The following is a 23,583-nucleotide window of genomic DNA, read 5'->3' on the forward strand; positions in this document are numbered from 1 at the left end:
AGTATCATTTGGAAAACCAGGATCAATATGACTTTTGAAAATTTTCCAGTCTTTCTGTTTGAATCTGTATTACGATCAATCATAAGTTCCCTGGTAACTAGTCTTTAATGCTACTGCATGGATGCCATCTTACCAGATAACACAGCAGGTGTTACAAAAAAAAAAGAAAAGAAAAAGGATACAATCTTGCTGATTACCAAAACCACTATCTCATTTTTTTTCTTTTTTCTTTTTTAAATTATGAAAGTATGATAACACAATTACAGGAGATTTGGAAAATATAGAACAAGGTTACATATAGTTCCACTATATATTATTTTTTAGGTAGATTAAGAGATTTTAGTTGGAGTTTCAACATCAAACTCTCAAAATTAACAGAATGAATATATAGAGAAATAGAAGAATTCAGTAGACCTGAAAATCACTATGAGAACCAATTCAACATAATTAAGATTTCTACAGTTTTCACACAACAGTGGGACACAAGTTCTACTCAAGTTCCCAGACAATAAACTAGGAGACACTGGAAGATACCCATGGACATAAAACAAAGTGCAAAAATTTCATGGTCTAAAGGTACTGAAATAGAGTCTGTTTGTTCTCTTATCACTGTGGAATTATGTTAGAAATCAGTATCAAAAGATATTTGAAAATAACCCACATATTTCCAAGTGCAACATGACATTTACCAAGAGAGATCTTTGACTTTGCCATTGAAAGCCTCAATAAAGTTAGAAGTCTAAGAAAACACAGAGGGTGTATCTCAATTTTTGAGAACATGTCAGCAGTGCAGATATCAACAATGTTTAGTAACATCTCCTGTGATCTGGCCAAGGAGGGTCAAAAGGGGATCTGAGATGAAAACTTCCGGTTGTTGACTCAAGACAATCCACATATACAGAGGGAGCTATAAATTCTACTTTGGCCTAAAGCATGTGAACTGCACATATTCGGGAAGCTCATACTTCCACTCTGGCAGTTACCAAACAGATAAGCGCCCCAGAACTAGTTCCTCTTTGCTTTTAGGTCAATATATATTTTTTCACTTAAATTTAACCTAAATTCTATCCTTCCCCTAAATCATATACAAACTTTCCCCTTCTCTGGTTTAGTGACAAGCTGCATTTCTGTCTGCAGCTCATTCCTGCCCAAGCCAAGAACATGAAAGACATTTAGCTTGTTTTTCAGGTGAGAACGAATTGTGACTTTGATAACTGGTATTTGGGAGTCATCTAGATATTCATACTACTGACATATACATAGAGCAAAGAAAGAGAAAAGGAGTAAGAATGGATAGCCTAGATAAAAACTACAATCTGAAAGGCTGGAAAGTAGAGCTGAAGCCCGCAAAGGAGGGAAATGAGGTGTCAGACAAAGTAGATTCTTTCCAGTAACAGGAGCTGACTACTGCCTGAAGATCCTTGCTGCAAAACAGATCTGGGTCTACCCATGGCCCAATCCCCACCTAGATGACACTTCTGATTAAGAAAAGAGATACCCAACAAAACAGAAATGTTTCTTGCACAAAGTAGACACTCAAAGTTGTGAAGTGAATATTAGCGTTACAGTTCAGACAAGGTAATTTTAGTAGCAGTGACAGAAACAAAATAAATCCTGAGAAAAGATCTAGTCACAGTTAAATGTTGAGAGTTCCCAGTTTCAATAACCAAAGGGAAAATAGCAATAGTATATTCAGAACGTTCTTTGAAGGACCATAAATATCTGGCTTTCATGCTGACTTTCCACATTGTCAGATATGGCAGATCACAAAGTCCTTTTGTGGACACTCAATGTGGTTTCAAAAGCTTTTTCAATACAACAACCTCAAAATGATTGGATGGCATCACCAACTCCACACACAAGAGTTTGAGCAAACTCTGGTAGATGGAGAAGGACAGGGAACCTAGTGTGCTGCAGTCCATGGGGTGGCAAAGAGTTGGACACAACCGAGCGACTGAACAACTGAATGCCACCACTCAACAAGTTCAGTTCAGTTCAGTCACTCAGTTGTGTCTGACTCTTTGTGACCCCATGGACTGCAGCACAGCAGGCTTCCCTGTCCTTCACCAAGTCCTGGAGCTTGCTCAAACTTACATCCATCAGGTCGGTGATGCCATCCAACCATCTCATCCTCTGTCGTCCCCTTCTCCTCCCACCTTCAATCTTTCCCAGCATCAGAGTCTTTTCAAATGAGTCAGTTCTTCGCACCAGGTGGCCCAAGTATTGGGAGTTTCAGCTTCAGCATCAGTCCTTCCAATGAATATTCAGAACTGATTTCCTTTAGGATGGACTGGTTGGATCTCCTTGCAGTCCAAGGGACTCTCAAGAGTCTTCTCCAACACCAGAGTTCAAAGGCATGAATTCTTTAGTGCTCAGCTTTCTGTATAGTCCAACTCTCACATCCATACACGACTACTGGAAAAACCATAGCTTTGACTAGATGGACCTTTGTCAGTAACATCTCTGTTTTTTAATATGCTGTCTAGGTTGGTCATAGCTTTTCTTCCAAGGAGCAAGCATCTTTAATTTCATGGCTGCAGCCACCATCTGCAGTGATTCTGGAGCCCAAGCAAATAAAGTCTGTTCACTGTTCCACTGTTTCCCCATCTATTTGCCATAAAGTCATGGGACTGGATGCCATGATCTTAGTTTTTTTGCATGTTGAGTTTTTCTCAACACTACTACTAAAAGTAGTTTTTCTCAGAGGCCACTACTACTAAATGCCTTTTTGTAACAAGTGACTACCCATAAAGAAAAGGGCAGAGAAGGGAAAAGAGATGAAAACTCCTACGCATTCTACACAAAGAGGTTTACTAGCTTATCTTTCTCTTTTCAAAAAAAATAAGAAAAAAGATTAAGACTTTCATTTCCAGTTCTGCATGTAAAGCTGAACAAACTGAAAAATGGACTACTCTTCCAGGATCCATAAGTGAGGGGAGGCCAGAAGGACAGTGACTGTCCCCAAACTGGAGAGACAGAAACTGGGAATCTCAACACCGCAACTGCAGGAGGAACCAGTGTCAGGGGGGAGACTCTGCACTGTACCTGAAAAAGTCTTGGAGTATGCTGAGTGTCGACAAGGCTGAGTTAGAAACTCCAGGAGGACCCAGTCACAGAGAGGGGAGCCCCCAAAATACCGTCACATTTACCTCCAGAACCCCAAACATTCCCATAGCAAGTATCAGAGAAAAATCCCTTCATGCTTCCAGCAGAGAGAGAGGGAAAGGAAACCATTTTAAAATACGCCAGAGCACTCTAGTTCTTAACAAAGCCTGCCCTCAGAGAAAACTAGGTAACCAGAACCTAACCTGCTGGGGTATTATCAGAACCTAGGTGACCTGGGGAAGGGAAATAACCAACTCCAGTCCATTCTAGTCATCCTGTCCCACCTAAAAGGGGTTAAAAAAAAAAAAAAAAACTAACAGCCACTAGTGAAGTTCACAGTCCAGAGGAATAGATTCTGAGACCAATTAAAAGAGTACAGAACCATCACTTTCCCCCAACACCTCACCAGCACACTACTAAAGGCCTTTTTGCAACAGTTGCTTTTACCCAGTACAACATGTCAGCATGCTGGCAATAGAAAAAATTGCAAGGCATATCAAACGACAAAAACATAATCTGAGAAACAAAGCATCAGACCCAGACATGGCAGGGATACTGGAATTATCAGACCAGAAAAGAAAGACAAGAAAATTTAAAAGATAAGCCAATTGACAAAGAGAAAATACTTGCAACATACATAATAAACAAAGGTCAAAATCCATAATATATAACAGATCCTGCCCTAAGTCAATTTAAAAGACAACTCAATATAGGCAAAATGATAAATGGGTAATTAATGGGAATTACGAGTGGCCAACAAAATCAAATCATGCTTAACTTCACTACAAATCACTAACCTGCAAATCAAGACAATGTTATCTATATATGCTCTATTTTTTGGCTGTGATGCAGACAAAAATTAAGATGACTGATAATACTGTTAGAAAAGGTATGCAGAAACAGGAGTTCTCAAATCACTGGAAGTGTACTGTGCCATGGTTTTGGGGACAGAATAATCTGGCTATTAAATTTTTATCATTCTGACACAAAGAATTTGGTTGCTAAAACATGTCTTGCAATTCAGGCTTTAGGAAAAGTGACAATTTTTTTAAATGAATACAAAAATTAGTTTTCAGGACAAAAGTATATTAATCCCCAACTTAAAATTAAAATTACCACTTAAAGTTTTTTTCCATTAAAAATATATTATACTTATGTGTCTGTATTACTGGAAAATGTGTATTTGTGTACTAATTCAATTACATTATGGATTCATCTTTCGGAGACTCATCCAGGGACTTGAGATGCTAATCATAACATCGTTGGGCTTCCCTGGTAGCTCAGTGGTAAAGAATTCACCTGCAATGCAAGAGATGCGGGTTCGATCCCTGGGTCAGGAAGATCCCCTGGAGGAGGAAACAGCAAGCCACTCCACTATTCTTGCCTGGGAAATCCATGGACAGAGGAGCCTGGCAGGCTACAGTCCATGGGGTCGCAGAGTCAGACATGACTTGAGCAACTAAATAGACACGAACACACATAACATGGCTGCACATAAATATTCACTTAGTAGTACCTGGCAAAGTAATGCAAAGGCTCTCCAAAGTGTCTTTTTATTCCACCCCGATCTATAACCCTCAGATTGGTTGAGGGGAGTATTAAAAAAACCATATAGACATTGTTATTGTTGTTGTTTAGTCGCTGAGTCATTTCCTACTCTTTTATAGCCCATGGACTGTAGCCTGCCAGGTTCTCTGTCCATGGGATTTCCTAGGCAAGAAATACTGGAGTGGGTTGCCATTTTTCTCCTTCAGAGGATCTTCCTGACCCAGGGACTGTACCCACATTCCCTGCATCTCCAGCACTGCAGGTGGATTCTTTACCACTGAGCCACCTGGGAAGCCCCTATAGACATTAAATGTGGCAAAGAGCAGGTTTCATACAAAAAAAAAACGAGGACAATACTAATACAGGTTCCATTCAACTCTTTGAGACCTCCAAAACCCTCAAATTCCTTGACTAGGTTATATTATATATTTGCTCCCAAAATCATTCTCTGGCTCCCCTAGAAGGAAAAACAAACCCACTAAACCAAAAATTCCTCAAGCATAAAGTCAGCAAACTTCATACTTTAGGGATATCCTTGTTATAGTAAAATAAATGAGACACCTAGAAAGCAGTGTTCTTTGGAACTGGATCAGCTTGAGTTTCCATCCTAACGCTAGCAATTACTGGCTATGGATCCATGAGCAAACACTCAAGGCTTTATCTGTTAATCTGCAAAGTGACAAATCTTTTCAGGGTCATTGATAAAGCTGAATGAGATGGTCATAATAAAATGTGTGGCATTTTATGAATGATAAGCCATCAAACTGAAGAGATAATTTTGTTTCAATAAATAGGAACTATTATTTCTTAGGCTCCAAATAGGTGAAGTACAAGGGGAAAAAATGATTTAGACATCTCTAACATTAACCCCCTTTTAAAAATAATAATTTTATTATTTTCAAAAAGACATGTTCATGGGGTTCTCATTCCCATCACTTCATGGCAAATAGAAAGGGAAAAAGTGGAAGCACTGATAGATTTTATTTCCTTGGGCTCCAAAATCACTGTGGATGGTGACTGCAGCCACAAAATTAAAAAGACACGCCTTGGAAGGAAAGCTATGACTAACCTAGACAGTGTATTAAGAAGCAGAGATGTCACTCTTTGTTGACAATGGTCCACAGAGTCAAAGCTATGGTTTTTCCAGTAGTCATGTACAAATATGAGAGTTGGACCATAAAAAAGGCTGAGCACCAAAGAACTGACGCTTTTGAACTGTGGTGCTAGAGAAGACTACTGAGAGTCCCTTCGGACTGCAAGGAGATCAAACCAGTCAATCCTAAAGGAAATCAATCAACCTTGAATATTCATTGGAAGGACTGATGCTGAAGCTCCAATACTTTGGCCACCTGATGCAAAGAGCTAACTTGGTGGAAAAGACCTGGATGCTGGGAAAGCTAGAAAGCAAAGGAGAAGGGGGCAGCAGAGGATGAAATGACTAGAAAGCATCACTGATTCAATGGACATGAATTTTGAGCAAACTGGAAGACGGTGAAGGACAGGGGAGCCTGGCGTTCTGCAGTCCATGGGGTCACAAAGAGTCGGACACAACTTAGCAACTGAACAACAACAACAAAGGAATATAAGAATGCTTCAGCATGTGCCTTGTTTGATTAAAAACTGACAGGCTTATTTGCTCTCAAGAATTTAAGGCCTTTTCTATAACAAACAAAAGTTACCGAAAAGGGCAGATGTGTCGTTGTCTATTGCTAGTAACCTGTATGTAGATGAATACTAAGAGTAGTTTCTGGAAGCTTGACGGAAAAAAAGAAGTTATTAGAAACATTTCTGGCTCAAATGCCACTAGAAACTTGTGGATTTTTTTATAGAAGGGGGCACTAGATGGCATAAAAAAAAGAGCATCTTAAACCACAGCTTTGAATAACATATACAGACATTCAAATGCATATTTCCTGAATTATCCTTCTCTTTCCCCAAACACATATATAATCTTTGAGAAGGTGAAGATACTATAGGCCAGGTACACTGGTGTCTGATCATTAATGATATAGGGCTAAAGTGCAGAGAACCGATACAGTGTTTATGCTTGGGCAGACTCCCAGTAAACCAGTCGCAAGTCTCGAAGACTCCCTGGCACAAGCTGGGTCATCAGATCAGATCAGATCAGATCAGTCACTCAGTAGTGTCCGACTCTTTGCGACCCCATGAATCACAGCACACCAGGCCTCCCTGTCCATCACCAACTCCCGGAGTTCACCAAGACTCACGTCCATCGAGTCAATGATGCCATCCAGCCATCTCATCCTCTGTCGTCCCCTTCTCCTCTTGCCCCCAATCCCTCCCAGCATCAGTCTTTTCCAATGAGTCAACTCTTCGCATGAGGTGGCCAAAGGACTGGAGTTTCAGCTTCAGCATCATTCCTTCCAAAGAAATCCCAGGGCTGATCCCCTTCAGGATGGACTGGTTGGATCTCCTTGCAGTCCAAGGGACTCTCAAGAGTCTTCTACAACACCACAGTTCAAAAGCATCAATTCTTCGGCGCTCAGCCTTCTTCACAGTCCAACTCTCACATCCATACATGACCACAGGAAAAACCATAGCCTTGACTAGACGAACCTTTGTTGGCAAAGTAATGTCTCTGCTTTTTAATATGCTATCTAGGTTGGCCATAACTTTCCTTCCAAGGAGTCAGCGTCTTTTAAATTCATGGCTGCAGTCACCATCTGCAGTGATTTTGGAGCCCAGAAAAAGAAAGTCTGACACTGTTTCCACTGTTTCCCCATCTATTTCCCATGAAGTGATGGGACTGGATGCTATGATCTTCGTTTTTTGAATGTTGAGCTGTAAGCCAACTTTTTCACTCTCCTCTTTCACTTTCATCAAGAGGCTTTTTAGTTCCTTCACTTTCTGCCATAAGGGTGGTGTCATCTGCATATCTGAGGTTATTGATATTTCTCCTGGCAATCTTGATTCCAGCTTGTGTTTCTTCCAGTCCAGCGTTTCTCATGAGGTACTCTGCATATAAGTTAAATAAACAGGGTGACAATATACAGCCTTGATGTACTCCTTTTCCTATTTGGAACCAGTCTGTTGTTCCATGTCCAGTTCTAACTGTTGCTTCCTGACCTGCATACAAATTTCTCAAGAGGCAGGTCAGGTGGTCTGGTATTCCCATCTCTTTCAGAATTTTCCAGTTTATTGTGATCCACACAAAGGCTTTGGCATAGTCAATAAAGCAGAAATAGATGTTTTTCTGGAACTCTCTTGCTTTTTCCATGATCCAGCGGATGTTGGCAATTTGATCTCTGGTTCCTCTGCCTTTTCTAAAACCAGCTTGAACATCAGGAAGTTCACGGTTCACATTATTGCTGAAGCCTGGCTTGGAGAATTTTGAGCATTACTTTACTAGCGTGTGAGATGACTGCAATTGTCCGGTAGTTTGAGCATTCTTTGGCAGTGCCTTTCTTTGGGATTGGAATGAAAACTGAATTTTTCCAGTCCTGTGGCCACTGCGGAGTTTTCCAAACTTGCTGGCATATTGAGTGCAGCACTTTCACAGCATCATCTTTCAGGATTTGGAATAGCTCAACTGGAATTCCATCACCTCCACTAGCTTTGTTCATAGTGATGCTTTCAAATCCCACTTGACTTCACATTCCAGGATGTCTGGCTCTAGGTCAGTGATCACACCATCGTGATTATCTAGGTCGTGAAGATCTTTTTTGTACAGTTCTTCTGTGTATTCTTGCCATCTCTTCTTAATATCTTCTGCTTCTGTTAGGTCCATACCATTTCTGTCCTTTATCGAGCCCATCTTTGCATGAAATGTTCCTTTGGTATCTCTGATTTTCTTGAAGAGATCTCTAGTCTTTTCCATTCTGTTGTTTTCCTCTATTTCTTTGCATTGATCGCTGAAGAAGGCTTTCTTATCTCTTCTTGCTATTCTTTGGAACCCTGCATTCAGATGTTTATATCTTTCCTTTTCTCCTTTGCTTTTCGCTTCTCTTCTTTTCACAGCTATTTGTAAGGCCTCCGCAGACAGCTGGGTCATAAAAACTCCTAACTCCACTCTCAATAAGAGTCTCAAGTGCACATTTTCTGTAGTATGGGTAAAAGAATTCTTATTAAATAGCAGATGCACAGGCAAAATGGCTGACATTGTGTCGTAAAATTTTAGGAGTCTAAAGTGTAGTCTTACCAAAGTGGAGCTACAGAACAGCCACCAGGGAGATTTCAGAATGAATAAAAACTCTTCTCCCCAAAAGGAGGTTCAAATATAACATATTTTGAGCTAAACCTCAGAGTTCTGTGCCTAAAAATGCTTACCAGTTGCTTTAATCATAAAAATTGCCTGGTCTTTTCAGAGTATCTGAAATAGAACTAGTTTAAGGAGTTTGAGCTATAAATAACTCCATATACTTTAACTCTTCATCCTTTTCGAGGGGAGTATACTTACATGGAGTTATTTATACTCCATATACTTTATATTTATATGTATAGGGAATCCATTTATACTCTGAAGAATGACTGATGTATTAGTTTCCTATGACTGCTGTAACAAATTATCACGTTTGGTGGTTTAAAACAGCAGAAATTTCTCTCAGTCCTGGAAGCCACAAATCCTAAACTGGTATCACAGGGCCAAAATCAAGGTGTTGGCAGGCTGCGCGTCTTTCAGAGATTTTATGAAAGATTCTGCTCCTTGCCTCTTCCAGCTTGGAGTAACTGCTGGCGTTTCTTGACCTGTGGCTACATCATTCCAATCTTTGCCTCTGTGGTCATACTGCCTCCTCTTCTAAATGTAAACTCTCTCTGTTGCTCTCTTATAAAGACACATGTAATTAACATTTAAAACCCACTCCTACAACCCAGGGTAATCTCCTTGTATCAAAATCTTTAACTTAATGACATCTACAAAGACTCCTCCCCTCTAAAAAAGTAACATTACAGATTTCAGGGGTTTGGATGTGGATATCTTTGGAGGGGTGGGCGGGCAGGGGTCCATTTTTTAGCCTACCAGGACTGCCAAAGGTAAAAGTTACTCTATAATCAACCCCTCACAGCCAACACTTATATGTCTTTATTCTGTATATGATTTACGGTTTTTTTTTTAAAAACTGTGAACCATATATCGGAAGACACAATCACTTTTAAAGTACTTACATTATCCCATTTTCCTAGAAAGCATCTTTCTTCATTTGCTTGAGATCTCTACCACTATGAAACAAAACTATGAAACTCTTTTTCCCCCTATATTAAGAAACTTACCTTTTTCTTCCATGGTTATTGCTATCTTTGAACATAAAGTAAATAAAGGTCACATCAAAATTAACTCTCCCAATCTTTAACATTTTTCTTTTCCTCTTGCATTTCATTATACAACATGGGAATGAGCAAACAATTTGTTCCTTAATTAAAACACTGCTTGCTCAAAGGATACAGGTGTTAAAAGAGTTTAGAAATTTATTCAAGACTAGGCAAACCATGGAGCAATAATAAATTCTGAGTAAGCAATCCAACTGCCATCATAACACTGCCTGCAGTAAGCATCACCTCATAAAAACCACTCACAGCAGTTTAATCTAAAGCTACAGCTGTAAGACAGATACTGATTTCTGTAAGCTTCTAAAAATGCAAAGAAAGTGTTCTTTATTGGAAAAGTTGTTTTTGGATTCAACATCTGGAATAAAAAGCTAAATTACTTTCAGTAACCCAAAAGCTTTATTTAAAAAGAAAAAATAATCAATTCCTATTTGGATTATATCTTTTCACACTATGGAACATAGAGCAGGAACCTTTCAAAGGTGATTTACCAAACCTTCATTATTCAGTCTTAATTAAGTTTTTGAGTACTGTTGGTAAGAGACTTAACATTTTTTGGTCTCTATGTAAAATTAACTTATTGTCACAGGAAAAATAAATGCTTTAAGATATTTTTAAAGCACTTAAATGCAGATCTAGATAATTTAGTGTAAACTGTGCCCTCCTATAATACTTCTCATTACCATCTCACCTCCTCTAACATTACTACTTCAGTTTCCACACCCCTATGGATACTTTAATAGCTCAAGTCAGTCTTTCCCCAAGACTTCAGAATGCATTAAGGGTTATTATCAGCCAACACCAGTTATATGAGCAGCAGCCTTGTTTTCATTCTGTCTCTTTGTGTATCCATCTGAGACGTTTTGAGCTGTGATACTAGAGAAGACACCTGGGAGTCCCATCAACAGCAAGGAGATCAAACCTGTCAATTCTAAAGGAAATCAACCCTGAATATTCACTGGAAGGGCTGATGCTGAAGCTCCAATACGTTGGCCACCTGATGCAAAGAGCCAATTCGTTGGAAAAGACGCTGATGCTAGGAAAGACTGAAGGCAGGAGAAGGGGACGACAGATGAGATGGTTGGATGGCATCACCGACTCAATGGACATGAGTGTGAGTAAGCTCCAGGAGTTGGTGATGGACAGGGAAGCCTGGCGTGCTGCAGTCCATGGGGTCACAAAGAGTCGAACACAACTCAGCAACTAAACTGAACTAATCACAGGGGTGGGCTTCCCAGGTGACTCAGCAGTAAAGAGTCCACGTGCCAATGTAAGAGACACAGATTCAACCCTTAAGTCAGGAGGATCCCCTGGAGAAGGAAATGGCAACTCACTCCCGTATTCTTGCCTGGGAAATCCCATGGACAGAAGAGCCTGGTGGTACAGTCCATAGAGTCATAAAAGAGTGAAACACGACTGAGCACCTAAACAAGAATCAGAAGGGTCCTTAAAAAAAGAGGAGGCAATGTGATGGAGGCAGAGATATAAATCAAAGCAAGAAATCTGAAGATGCTATACTGCTGGCTTGACAACGGAGAAAGAATTTGTGAGCCCAAGGGCTGTAGGTACAGCAGCCTCTAGAAGCTAAAGAAGAAAAGGAACGTGAATTCTCCCCTAAAGCCTCCAGAAGGAACACAGCCCTGTCAACACCTTGATTCTGCAAGACCCACTGTGAACTTCTGGCTGTCAGAACTGTAAGATAACAAACTTGCGTTATTTTTTAAGCCACCATATTGCGGTAGTTTATCATCGCAGCAATAGGAAAGTAATATACCACTTGAACCCAAATTATCAAAAGAAAGCCAAAGGGAGAGTGGGACAAAGTGAAAAAAATATGAATTTCAGTTAACTTGTCCAGTAGTCTTATCTTCTGCCAGAAGAAAATTAATACACTCACAGGAAAAATTCTTGTAATCTAGAGATGTAGTTCTCAAATTTGGCTCCATACAGGAACCACCCGGAGAGCTTTAACACAATTCTGATACCAAGGTTCCATTCCAGACTACCTGAATTATCATCTCTGGGGCACTTGGTACGGTTAGAAAGACAACCACAAGGTTTTTATGCATAGCCAGCGTGGAGAACCCACTGTTCTAGCTAAAGATTAGTTTTTAGTGATCCAAGGAAACTTCTGAGATTCCCAATTGGTACAAGTTCCTGAAATTGTCCCCCATAAAGATGTGGTTCACCATTCATCAAATATATGTTTTGTTGATTTTATATTTAACAGTAAGAAGTTGCCTAGGCAAATTCCTAAAGGCAAAATTACTGGCTCAAATGGCAGGTAACTTTTTTTATTCAGACAAATACTGCTAAATTGCTAGACCTCTGTACCCTTCTACCAATTAAGAATCAGCAACACTTTGTTTAAAAGCCTGCCTAATTTGATAGATGGAAAATAATATTTCATTGTTGTTTTCATTTGCAAGCTTCAACCATGAGTGAAATTGAGTACATTCTCATAGCTTTACTGGCCATTTTGGGGGCTCTGTCAATTACTTATTCATATTCATTTCTATTAGTTGTTTAAAAGGTAATTTGTAAGAACCTTTTCTGCTAAGGAAATCAACCTTTTGCCTGTCATGACTGTTAAATATTTCCCCCCAGTTGTTGTCTTTTGCCTTCGACTTCTTTAAGCCATAGATTTTATTTTTTATATATCTTTAATGTATCTTTCCCTCTATGGCTTCTTTGGAAAGCTAATCCATACTCTAAGATTATAAACAACATCAACCATACATCCATACTTTATTCTAATATTTCCAGAATTTCATATTTTACAAAGGTTGGGACCTTTTCCCCTCCACCCGCCCCTCATTGTCCAGGTATCATTTACCGTTTAGTTCATCTCTTCTCCATAACGTCCACTGACGGAAGTTATCATGCTTTTAACTTAAAACAAAGATGGAAAAAATGTATATATGTGTGTGTGCACACACACACACACACACATATCCTTATGTAATATGTATGTGTGTGTACATGAAAAACTCTGAAAAGCTGAACACACTTTTTACATAGTCAACAATAAATATAACGCCTAATTCAGGTATAAAGAGTTTACAAATTCCCATAAAGGTTATGGAAAATTAACGCAAGCATTAGGCACACTGTCTCTCCCTCTCCCCTCTCCAAAGCAACACAACTGTCAGCAGGCTGACTTCCTCACAAGCAGTGAGGAATAAAGGCCCCCAGCGGTTTTTTCCTGTGCTTGTCCTCATTCTTGCAAAATACTTGTTGCCACTAGGTGGAGACAATTTTATAATAGGAAGATGGGTTACTGAAACCGGAGGAGCCACAAATTTTCTACAAATATACACAAATAGTAAAGAAGGTCTGCTTTCAATTTTTGGGTAAACTAAGGCTGCTGCTGCTAAGTCGCGTCAGTCGTATCTGACTCTGTACGACCCCATAGAGGGCAGCCCACCATCCCTGGGATTCTCCAGGCAAGAACACTGGAGTGGGTTGCCATTTCCTTCAATGCATGGAGGTGAAAAGTGAAAGTAAAGTCGCTCAGTCGTGTCCAACTCCTAGCGACCCCATGGACTGCAGCCTACCAGGCTCCTCCATCCATGGGATTTTCCAGGCAAGAGTACTGGAGTGGGGTGCCATTGCCTTCTCCTAGTCATTTTAATTGAGTATCCAGTTTCCTTATTTGTAAATTTAAGAATTTATATTAAGTAATACCAAGAGCCCCCTTAGCCCTAATATTTTATAGATCAAAAGGCTTTCCTAAATGTCCTTTCCCCAATGGCTCAGCAGTAAAGAATCTGCCTGCCTATGCAGGAGACACAGGAGATGCAGGTTCAATCCCTGAGTCAGGAAGATCCCCTGGAGGAGGAAATGGCAACCCATCCAGTATTCCTGCCTAGGAAATCCCATGGACAGAGAAGCCTGGCAGGCTACAGTCCAAACGGTTGCAAACAGTCAGACTCAACTGAGCAACTAAGTATGTCCTCTTGGGCTAAGAAGGTATTCTACTTCCAGCAACTTCTTTCAACTTGAAAACTTCACCAACCAAAACCAGTCATTTCCTCCAATCTTTTTTTTCCAAAGCTGATCAAAAAGAGGTGTGTTGTGTATTAAAGTTCACACATCTAACACTCCAGGTTAGATACATACAAGGCTTTCTGCACTTCCTCATATATACTTCTCCACATCCATCTGGCATGTTTGCACACATATTTTAAACAATGAGCTAGCTATAGATTTTCCTCTGACCTGGTATCTTTGTGTTAGAAGTTGTACATCTGGAGGGGTTTCTTTGCTTTTTTCCCTTGTATTTTTTTTTCTTCTTTGCTCCATTTGGTCAGAACCTTCCATTTTTGTTGATTTCCTGAATTCTTAGTTGTCTGCACTCTGACACGACATTCCCTGCACTTTGCACTTCAGCTCCTGGTTCTCATCTGCCTGTCTAGATTTTGTAACCCTTCTAAAATTGTATCAACCTCTGCTTGCCTAAGGGGTTCCCAGTCAGCTGCTTCATCCAATTATTGAATCTAGTGAACTACTGGCAAACTACTGATTACTTAGCTCTCAAACTCAGGCACAATCTAGGTTCTCAGCCCCGAACATGCACCAACTCTACCACAAACTAACCACATTCTTAGAGAAGGATTAATTTTCATTCTCCCCATGCTTCAAGATCAAGAGACACACCATACACTGTTAATTTCCTGAGCAGAGCAGAAAAATTCTGAGTTCTTAAGTTGAGCAAGAGGAGCTACCAACTTCATTTCACATCCCTACCCAGATTACAAGAAACCGTAAACAGGGCAACATATTGACGTGTGTAAACAGCTTACTACTGACTGTGGACTACTGCTCTATGCCATCAGCATACGTGGTTGGCTCCCAATAAAAATCTGCAGATTTAATGGCAGAAGCAGATCAGTATTTCTATCTCTGAGAGGAAGATATGAAACACAAGGATAGCATAAAGCAAAGCTTGGAGATTTACATATGCTTATCAATAATGGCAAAGCTAAAGAGACTTCTAACAACTAATGACTTTTAGTCCAAAATCCCACGTGCCAGAATAGATGTTTAACAACTTTGGAAAAGTGGTACACCTAGCTTTCTTGGGAGGAGAAATGCCCATCAAGTGCAGATTCCTGCCGGAAGGAGCAGAAATGCTGCTGAACACACTTCAGCAAGTGACAACACACGAGGTAACAGCAACATTCCCTACGTCACAGAAAATAGACCAACAGGGTCTACATTTCTCACAAGGGCATACTTCGTTGAAAAATTAAGCTGCAGAAAGGGACAGACACAGAAACTAAAAAATCACATTGGGAAAGACAAGCGAGAAAGCTGAAGCCTGATGCCTCCACATTCTCCCAACAACAACTGGAATAACCCTTTCAGAAAACAGCTAGGCAATTCATTTCCAGAGATACAAACATTCATAATCTTTCACCCAGTAATCCCAGTCTAAGGAAATAATGCTATTAATAATAACAGATAACATTTATATTTATCACTTTATATGAAATATTTCTTAATCCTAACAACCCTATGAAACATGTACTATTAATTTCCTTCATTTAATAAATCAAGCCAAAATATAAATAACTAAATAAACAAGCAAGCAACTAGCTTAAAGTTTGCAGTGTCAGAGTAAAGACTCAAAACTCAGGTTTGCCTGACTAAGAAGGCCATGCCCTTAACTATCACACCAATTATTATTCCTACTACAACAGTAAAAATGCTGTCAGCATGGACACATCTGCTGCATCATCAACAATGGAAAATTTTTTCAATCATTAAAAATAACAATTAGTCATACTATATGAAATGATTAGTAATACTTATAAGGCAGAGAGATGAAAGGAACGACTAACTTGTAGTTGTGCTACTATTTGTTGGTGGTGAGTTATCAGTCGTGTCTGACTTTTTTGCAACCCCACAGACTAGCCCGCCAGGCTTCTCTGTCCATGGGATTTTCCAGGCAAGAATACTGGAGTGGGTTGCCATTTCCTTCTCCAGGGGACCTTTCCAACCCAGGGATGGAACCCGGGTCTCCTGCATCTTCTGTATTGGCAGGCAGATTCTTTACTACTTTGCCATCAGGGAAGCCCGGTGCTACAATTACAGCTACGTAAAAGTTAACATGCATGCCTTTTAGAAGGCAGCATGGAGTTGTCAGGAGTCTGTGGAGAGGGTTTCCCTCCATTTTCCAACTCCTACTACTATTATGACCAAAATACAACAGGCACAGGTTTGAACAGTTTTAAAACAATAGATTAGAGGAGTAAAGAATGTGTTTCTGGTGTCACTTTGGCACACGGGGTAGATTTTCTCTTGCAGAAAAGCAACTATTATGGAAAACAGCGGCAGCCAGACTGGGATTTAGGAGACCTCAATTCTCACTGTGGGTTCTTAATACAACTTCAAAATGTAAACTGATTTCTCTTCTACCCTTATCTCCTGGTTTTTGCAACTTGCATCAAAAAACAAAGTTTAAAACTGGCAAAAAGCAGAGCCTGCAGTTTCAAAGGCTGGAGTCTTAGAAGAAAAATGAAACCAGAAATTTTTAGAAAGCTGTGTTACAGCTCTAATAAATCTAAAGATTAGCATAATCCCTAGATTCATGAAAGCAGCAAAAATTTGGCATAGCTCAAATATACCAGAAATCAACATGACTTTGAACAAGTCAATATACAGCTTTTAATCTCTTTATCTATAAAATGAGCATGTTTTAGGAAATACATACTTATTTCCCAAGCCCATTAGGGCAGAGTTTCTTATTAGCAATTAAAAAATATATTTAAATGTGTATATATTAAAAATGTATAGATATGTATGTCTACTAGGGTAGTTACTTATTACCAATTAGCCTTCAAAAATCTTTAGGTGGGTTCTTCAAATAACCAATATTAAGAAGAGAAAACCATAATAATACTATAAAAAAGAAGAACTTAAGTAGCTAAAGCAGCAAAACTCATTGTCTCTTAAGGAAAATTTATCCTATATTAAATAATAAATGGAAAGGAAAACTAACATTAATTTGATACAACAGACACTGTTTTCAGGCACTTTTTAAAAATAGCTTTCCCTCTACCTCGACTTTTTAAACAAAATCCTATAAGTTCATGACCCTTGCTTAATTTTTCTGAGTCTATATGCCCCTTGAGAATCTGATGAAAGCTAGGAATTCTCATCTTGGGGGAGGGACTATAAAGATAAAAAAAAAACACAAAAGAACACACATACAAAATTTCAGAGTATTCATGGATCCTTAAGAGATACCTGGACTGAAGGCCAAGAACACTTGCTCCACACACAGAGTTCCAGATCTGAAACAAGGAAACAGAGGTTACCTTCTCTCTGTTTTCTTCAGCTGTACTACACAACAAGCTGTTGCCAACAATGATGCATTTATTCTAAGCAAAAATAAACAAACAGGACCTAATCACACTTACAAGCTTTTGCACAGCAAAAGAAACCATAAACAAAATGAAAAGACAATCTACAGAATGGCAGAAAATATTTCCAAATGATGTGACTGACAAGGGATTACATTCCAAAACATACAAATAGCTCATACAGCTAAACCATAACAACAAAAACCAAACAACCCAATTGAAAAATAGGAAAATTAATGAAATAGACATTTCTCCAAAGAAGATATACAGATGGCCAACAACCATATAAAAAGATGTTCAACATCACAAATTATTAGAGAAACGCAAATCAAAACTATGTAAGGCACTGTCTTACTCCAGCCAGAATGGCCATGATCAAAGTAAACAAATAACAAATGTTGAAGAGGATGTAGAACTTTCCTACACTCTTGGTGAGAATGCAAGCTGGTGCAGCCATTATGGAGAACGGTAAGGCAGTTCCTCAAAAAACTTAAAATTGAGTTGCCATATGATCCAGCAATCCCAGTTCTGGGCACATATCCAGACAAAACTATAATTTGAAACGATACATGCACCCCTAAATTCACAGCAGCATTGCTTACAATAGCCAAGACATGGAAGCAAACTAAGTGTCTATAACAGATGAATGGATAAAGAAGATGCGGTACATATATACAGCTGAATACTACTCAGCCATAAAAAGGACTTAAAGCCATTTGCAGCAACATGGATAGACCTACTCGTACTAAACAAAGTCAAATCAGAAAGACAAAGACGGATCCATATAATATCACTTATATGTGTAATCTACAGTATAACACAAATGCACCTATCGATAATACAGAAACAGATGTGACAGAGAGACCTGTGATTGCCAAGGGGGAGGGGTATGAGGGAGGGAAGGACTAGGAATTTGGGATTAGCTCATGTAAACTAGCATATATAGCATGGATAAACAACAAGAAACTATATTCAATATCCCGGGATAAACCACATGGTAAGGAATGTATGCACAGAGCTGAATCACTTTGCTGTACAGTATAAAATAACACAACATTGTAAATCAACTCTGTGTTGCTGTGTGCTGTACCCAGTTGCTCAGTCGTGTCCAGTTTTTTGCGAACCTATGGACTGTAGCCAGACAGGCTCTTCTGTCCATGGAATTTTTCAAGCAAGTATACTGGAGTTGGTTCACATTTCCTACTCCAGGGGATCTTCCTGACCCAGGGATCAAACCTGTGTCTCCTGGGTCTCCTGCACTGGCAGGTAAATTCTTTACCACTGCACTACCAGGAAAGCCCTTAATCAACTATACTTCAATTAAAAAAAAAAAAAGACAGCTTTGTTCTTACAAAGATAAACTACAGAGACAATAGGTGCTACTTGTTAAATACTTCCATCTGGCTGCCACAATGAACGCTATATGTCCCTACCATCAACATCAGTACAAAGCTAAAAGGAACCTTAGAATCCAACCACAAGGAAATGGATAAATAGACCACGGTACATCCACTTGAAATATCACACAATCATCAAAAATGTTATCAAGTTGATTATGGAATAGAAAATGTTAGTACTATCTAAAGTTAGATTTTAAAATACACAAATTTAGACATATAAAAAACACAGTTAAAACTATGTTTCAAAAAGCCTAAGTCAGTCAGATCAGTCAGTTAATTCAGTAGCTCAGTTGTGTACGACTCTTTGCGACCCCATGAATCACAGCACACCAGGCCTCCCTGTCCATCATCAACTCCCGGAGTTCACTCAGACTCATGTCCATCGAGTCAGTGATGCCATCCAGCCATCTCATCCTCTGTCGTCCCCTTCTCCTCCTGCCCCCAATCCCTCCCAGCATCAGGGTCTTCTCCAATGAGTCAACTCTTCACATGAGGTGGCCAAAGCATTGAAGTTTCAGCTTCAACATCAGTCCTTCCAATAAACACCCAGGACTGATCTCCTTTAGGATGGACTGGTTGGACCTCCTTTGCAGTCCAAGGGACTCTCAAGAGTCTTCTCCAACACCACAGTTCAAAAGCATCAATTCTTCGGCACTCAGCTTTCTTCACAGTCCAACTCCCACATCCATACATGACCACTGGAAAAATCACAGCCTTGACTAGACGGACCTCTGTTGGCAAAGTAATGTCTCTGCTTTTTAATATGCTATCTAGGTTGGTCTAACTTTCCTTCCAAGGAGTAAGCATCTTTTAATTTCATGGCTGCAATCACCATCTGCAGTGATTTTGGAGCCCAGAAAAAGAAAGTCTGACACTGTTTCCACTGTTTCCCCATCTATTTCCCATGAAGTGATGGGACTGGATGCCATGATCTTAGTTTTCTGAATGTTGAGCTTTAAGCCAACTTTTTCACTCTCCTCCTTCACTTTCATCAAGAGGCTTCTTAGTTCCTCTTCACTTTCTGTCATAAGGGTGGTGTCATCTGCATATCTGAGGTTATTGGTATTTCTGCCGGCAATCTTGATTCCAGCTTGTGCTTCTTCCAGTCCAGCGTTTCTCATGATGTACTCTGCATAGAAGTTAAATAAGCAGGGTGACAATATACAGCCTTAATATACTCCTTTTCCTATTTGGAACCAGTCTGTTGTTCCATGTCCAGTTCTAACTGTTGCTTCCTGACCTGCATATAAGTTTCTCAAGAGGCAGGTCAGGTGGTCTGGTATTCCCATCTCTTGAAGAATTTTCCACAGTTTATTGTGATCCACACAGTCATAGGCTTTGGCATAGTCAATAATGCAGAAATAGATGTTTTTCAGGAACTCTCTTGCTTTTTTGATGCTCCAGCAGATGTTGGCAGTTGATCTCTGGTTCCTCTGCCTTTTCTAAAACCAGCTTGAATATGAGGAAGTTCATGGTTCACGTATTGCTGAAGCCTGGCTTGGAAAATTTTGAGCATTACTTTACTAGAGTGTGAGATGAGTGCAATTGTGCAGTAGTTTGAGCATTCTTTGGCACTGCCTTTCTTTGGGATTGGAATGAAACTGACCTTTTCTAGTCCTGTGGCCACTGCTGAATGTTCCAAATCTGCTGGCATATTGAGTGCAGCACATTCACAGCATCATCATTTAGGATTTGAAATAGCTCAACTGGAATTCCATCACCTCCACTAGCTTTGTTCATAGTGATGCTTCCTAAGGCCCACTTGACCTCACATTCCAGGATGTCTGGCTCTAGGTGAATGATCACACCATCGTGATTATCTGGGGCATGAAGATGTTTTTTGTACAGTTCTTCTGTGTATTCTTGCCACCTCTTCTTGATATCTTCTGCTTCTGTTAGGTCCATACCATTTCTGTCCTTTATCGAGCCCATCTTTGCATGAAATGTTCCCTTGGTATCTCTAATTTTCTTGAAGAGATCTCTAGTCTTTTCCATTCTGCTGTTTTCCTCTATTTCTTTGCACTGATAGATGAGGAAGGCTTTCTTATCTCTCCTTGCTATTCTTTGGAACTCTGCATTCACATGCTTGTATCTTTCCTTTTCTCCTTTGCTTTTCACTTCTCTGTTTTGCACAGAAGCGCGGTGGCCAAGAGGAGCTACCCCATGCCCAAGGTCAGGGGCGGCGACCGAGACGAGCTACCCCACGTCCGAGGTCAGGGGCGGCAGCCGAGAGGAGCAACCCCATGTCCAAGGAGCGGTGCTTGCGCGGGTGCAGGAGGGCCGAGAGGAGCTACTCCATGTTCAAGGTCAGGAGGGGCGACCTCGTCAAAGGTAAGGAGCAGCGGCTACACTTTGCTGGAGCAGCTGTGAAGAGACCCCACGTCCAAGGTAAGAGAAACCCAAGTAAGATGGTAGGTGTTGTGAGCAGGCATCAGTGGGCAGACACACTGAAACCATAATCACAGAAAACTAGCCAATCTGATCACACAGACCACAGCCTTGTCTAAGTCAATGAAACTAAAGCCATGCCCTGTGGAGCCACCCAAGACGGACGGGTCATGGTGGAGAGGTCTGACAGAATGTGGTCCACTGCAGAAGGGAATGGCAAACCACTTCAGTATTCTTCCCTTGAGAACCCCATGAACAGTATGAAAAGGCAAAATGACAGGATACTGAAAGAGGAACTCCCCAGGTCGGTAAGTGCCCAATATGCTACTCGAGATCAGTGGAGAAATAACTCCAGAAAGAATGAAGGGATGGAGCCAAAGCAAAAACAATACCCATTTGTGAATGGGACTGGTGATGGAAGCAGGGTTCAATGCTGTAAGAGCAATACTGCATAGGAACCTGGAATGTCAGGTCCATGAATCAGGGCAAATTGGAAGTGGTCAAACAAGAGATGGCAACAGTGAACATTGATATTTTAGGAATCAGCAAACTAAAATGGACTGGAATGGGTGAATTTAATTCAGATGACCATTATATCTACTACTGTGGGCAGGAATCCCTTAGAAGAAATGGAGTAGCCATCATGGTCAACAAGAGAGTCCGAAATGCAGTACTTGGATGCAATCTCAAAAATGACATAATGATCTCTGTTCGTTTCCAAGGCAAACCATTCAATATCACGGTGATCCAAGCCTATGCCCCAACCAGTAACGCTTAAGAAGCTGAAGTTGAACGGTTCTATGAAGACCTACAAGACGTTTTAGAACTAACACCCAAAAAAGATGTCCTTTTCATTATAGGGGACTGGAATGCAAAAGTAGGAAGTCAAGAAACACCTGGAGTAACAGGCAAATTTGGCCTTGGAGTACAGAATGAAGCAGGGCAAAGGCTAAAAGAGTTTTGCCGAGAGAACATACAGGTCATAGCAAACACCCTCTTCCAACAACACAAGAGAAGACTCTACACATGGCTGTCACCAGATGGTCAACTCCAAAATCAGACTGATTATATTCTTTGCAGCCACAGATGGAGAAGCTCTATACCGTCAGCAAAAACAAGACCAGGAGCTGACTGTGGCTCAGACCATGAACTCCTTATTGCCAAATTCAGACTTAAATTGAAGAAAGTAGGGAAAACCACTAGACCATTCAGGTATGACCTAAACAAATCCCTTATGATTATACAGTGGAAGTAAGAAGTAGATTTAAGGGACTAGATCTGATAGATAAGAGTGCCTGATTAACTATGGAAGGAGGTTCCTGACATTGTACAGGAGACAGGGATCAAGACCACTCCCAAGGAAAAGAAATGCAAAAAAGCAAAATGGCTGTCTGAGGAGGCCTTACTATGAAAAGAAGAAAAGCAAAAAAGCCCAAAGTTAAAATTTATTTCCAAAGGGAATTACATCAAAATTTAACAGCAATTAAAACTGAATACTGAAAGCATGATTTTTCCAGTTCTGAAATTATCCAATATTAAAAAAATTTTTTTAATAAACTGACAACTGAAAATTATTATATTGGTTAAAAAGACAACTTAATAACATCGATTTTCCCCCATTCTTAGCTCTTAATTACTTTTAAAAGGACTGAGCAACATATTGCACATAGGAATTAAAACTAAAAACAATTCATTTAAGAAGTGAATGACAGCTTATGTAGTCTGTGAAACTTCACATGTTTCAGAATAAAATTAATTGACATTAATAATCATGTTACTTAAATTATACAAAACCGTAACAGTTTTTCAAAAGTTAGAGAGACTTCTGGGGAAAAAATATTTCAGGAGACTAAACTATGGTTTCCATGGTGGCTCAGATGGTAAAGCATCTGCCTGCAATGCAGATCACCTGGAGAAGGAAATGGCAACCCACTCCATTGCTCTTGCTATCAATATCCTAGTCTTCAACATGTTACCATTACTTTACAATTTGGAAGGACATATTCCTAGAGGACAGCACCTCACAAAAAATAAAAAAGCTACAAAAAAAATCTTTCCACTAATTCAACAAGGCATGTTTTCTTCACAAATATGTCAATTAAAACTTTTAAGATCAAGGATAAGAGGGTAAGTTCATTAAAACTAAATAACAGATATAATTTCTAATCCTGCTAAATGTATTTTTAAAAGTACAGAGATTTTTCTCTAAGTGATATTATAAAACAGCATAAATAAAACAAAAATAGGTAGTTTCCAGTAAAAATAGTAATAGCATCTACTTCTACTCCCTCAGGCCCGTCATTTAAACAATCTGTGAAGTGGGAGTTTTGGTCCTAGGTGTATAAATTTCAGGTATCGTCTCCTAAGATATTTAGTCCTGGAGAAAAGAAATTAATGAAGCACATCGACCTTAACAGTTACTTGAGAAGATTGAGAATATTACACAATTGACCAGACTTTGGGAAAGTAGGGTTACAGGACATCCACAA

The 23,583-nt window shown here is 39.8% G+C and overlaps 1 protein-coding gene across 2 annotated transcripts in view; it reads right to left on the reverse strand.

Annotated features, from left to right (window-relative positions):
• RNF2 (ring finger protein 2) overlaps window positions 1–23,583 on the reverse strand; it is a 42,938-nt gene that overhangs the window by 13,306 nt on the left and 6,049 nt on the right. The window contains exon 2 of one of the 2 annotated variants that reach the window (XM_025285486.3): window positions 17,191–17,237. The exons of the other annotated variant lie outside the window; for it this stretch is intronic. The gene's annotated coding sequence lies outside the window, so the exon portion shown is untranslated. The remainder of the gene's footprint in view (window positions 1–17,190; window positions 17,238–23,583) is intronic. 2 annotated transcript variants of the gene reach the window in all.

The sequence above is a fragment of the Bubalus bubalis genome, chromosome 5 (genome assembly GCF_019923935.1).
Source record: "Bubalus bubalis isolate 160015118507 breed Murrah chromosome 5, NDDB_SH_1, whole genome shotgun sequence".
NCBI lineage: Eukaryota > Metazoa > Chordata > Mammalia > Artiodactyla > Bovidae > Bubalus > Bubalus bubalis.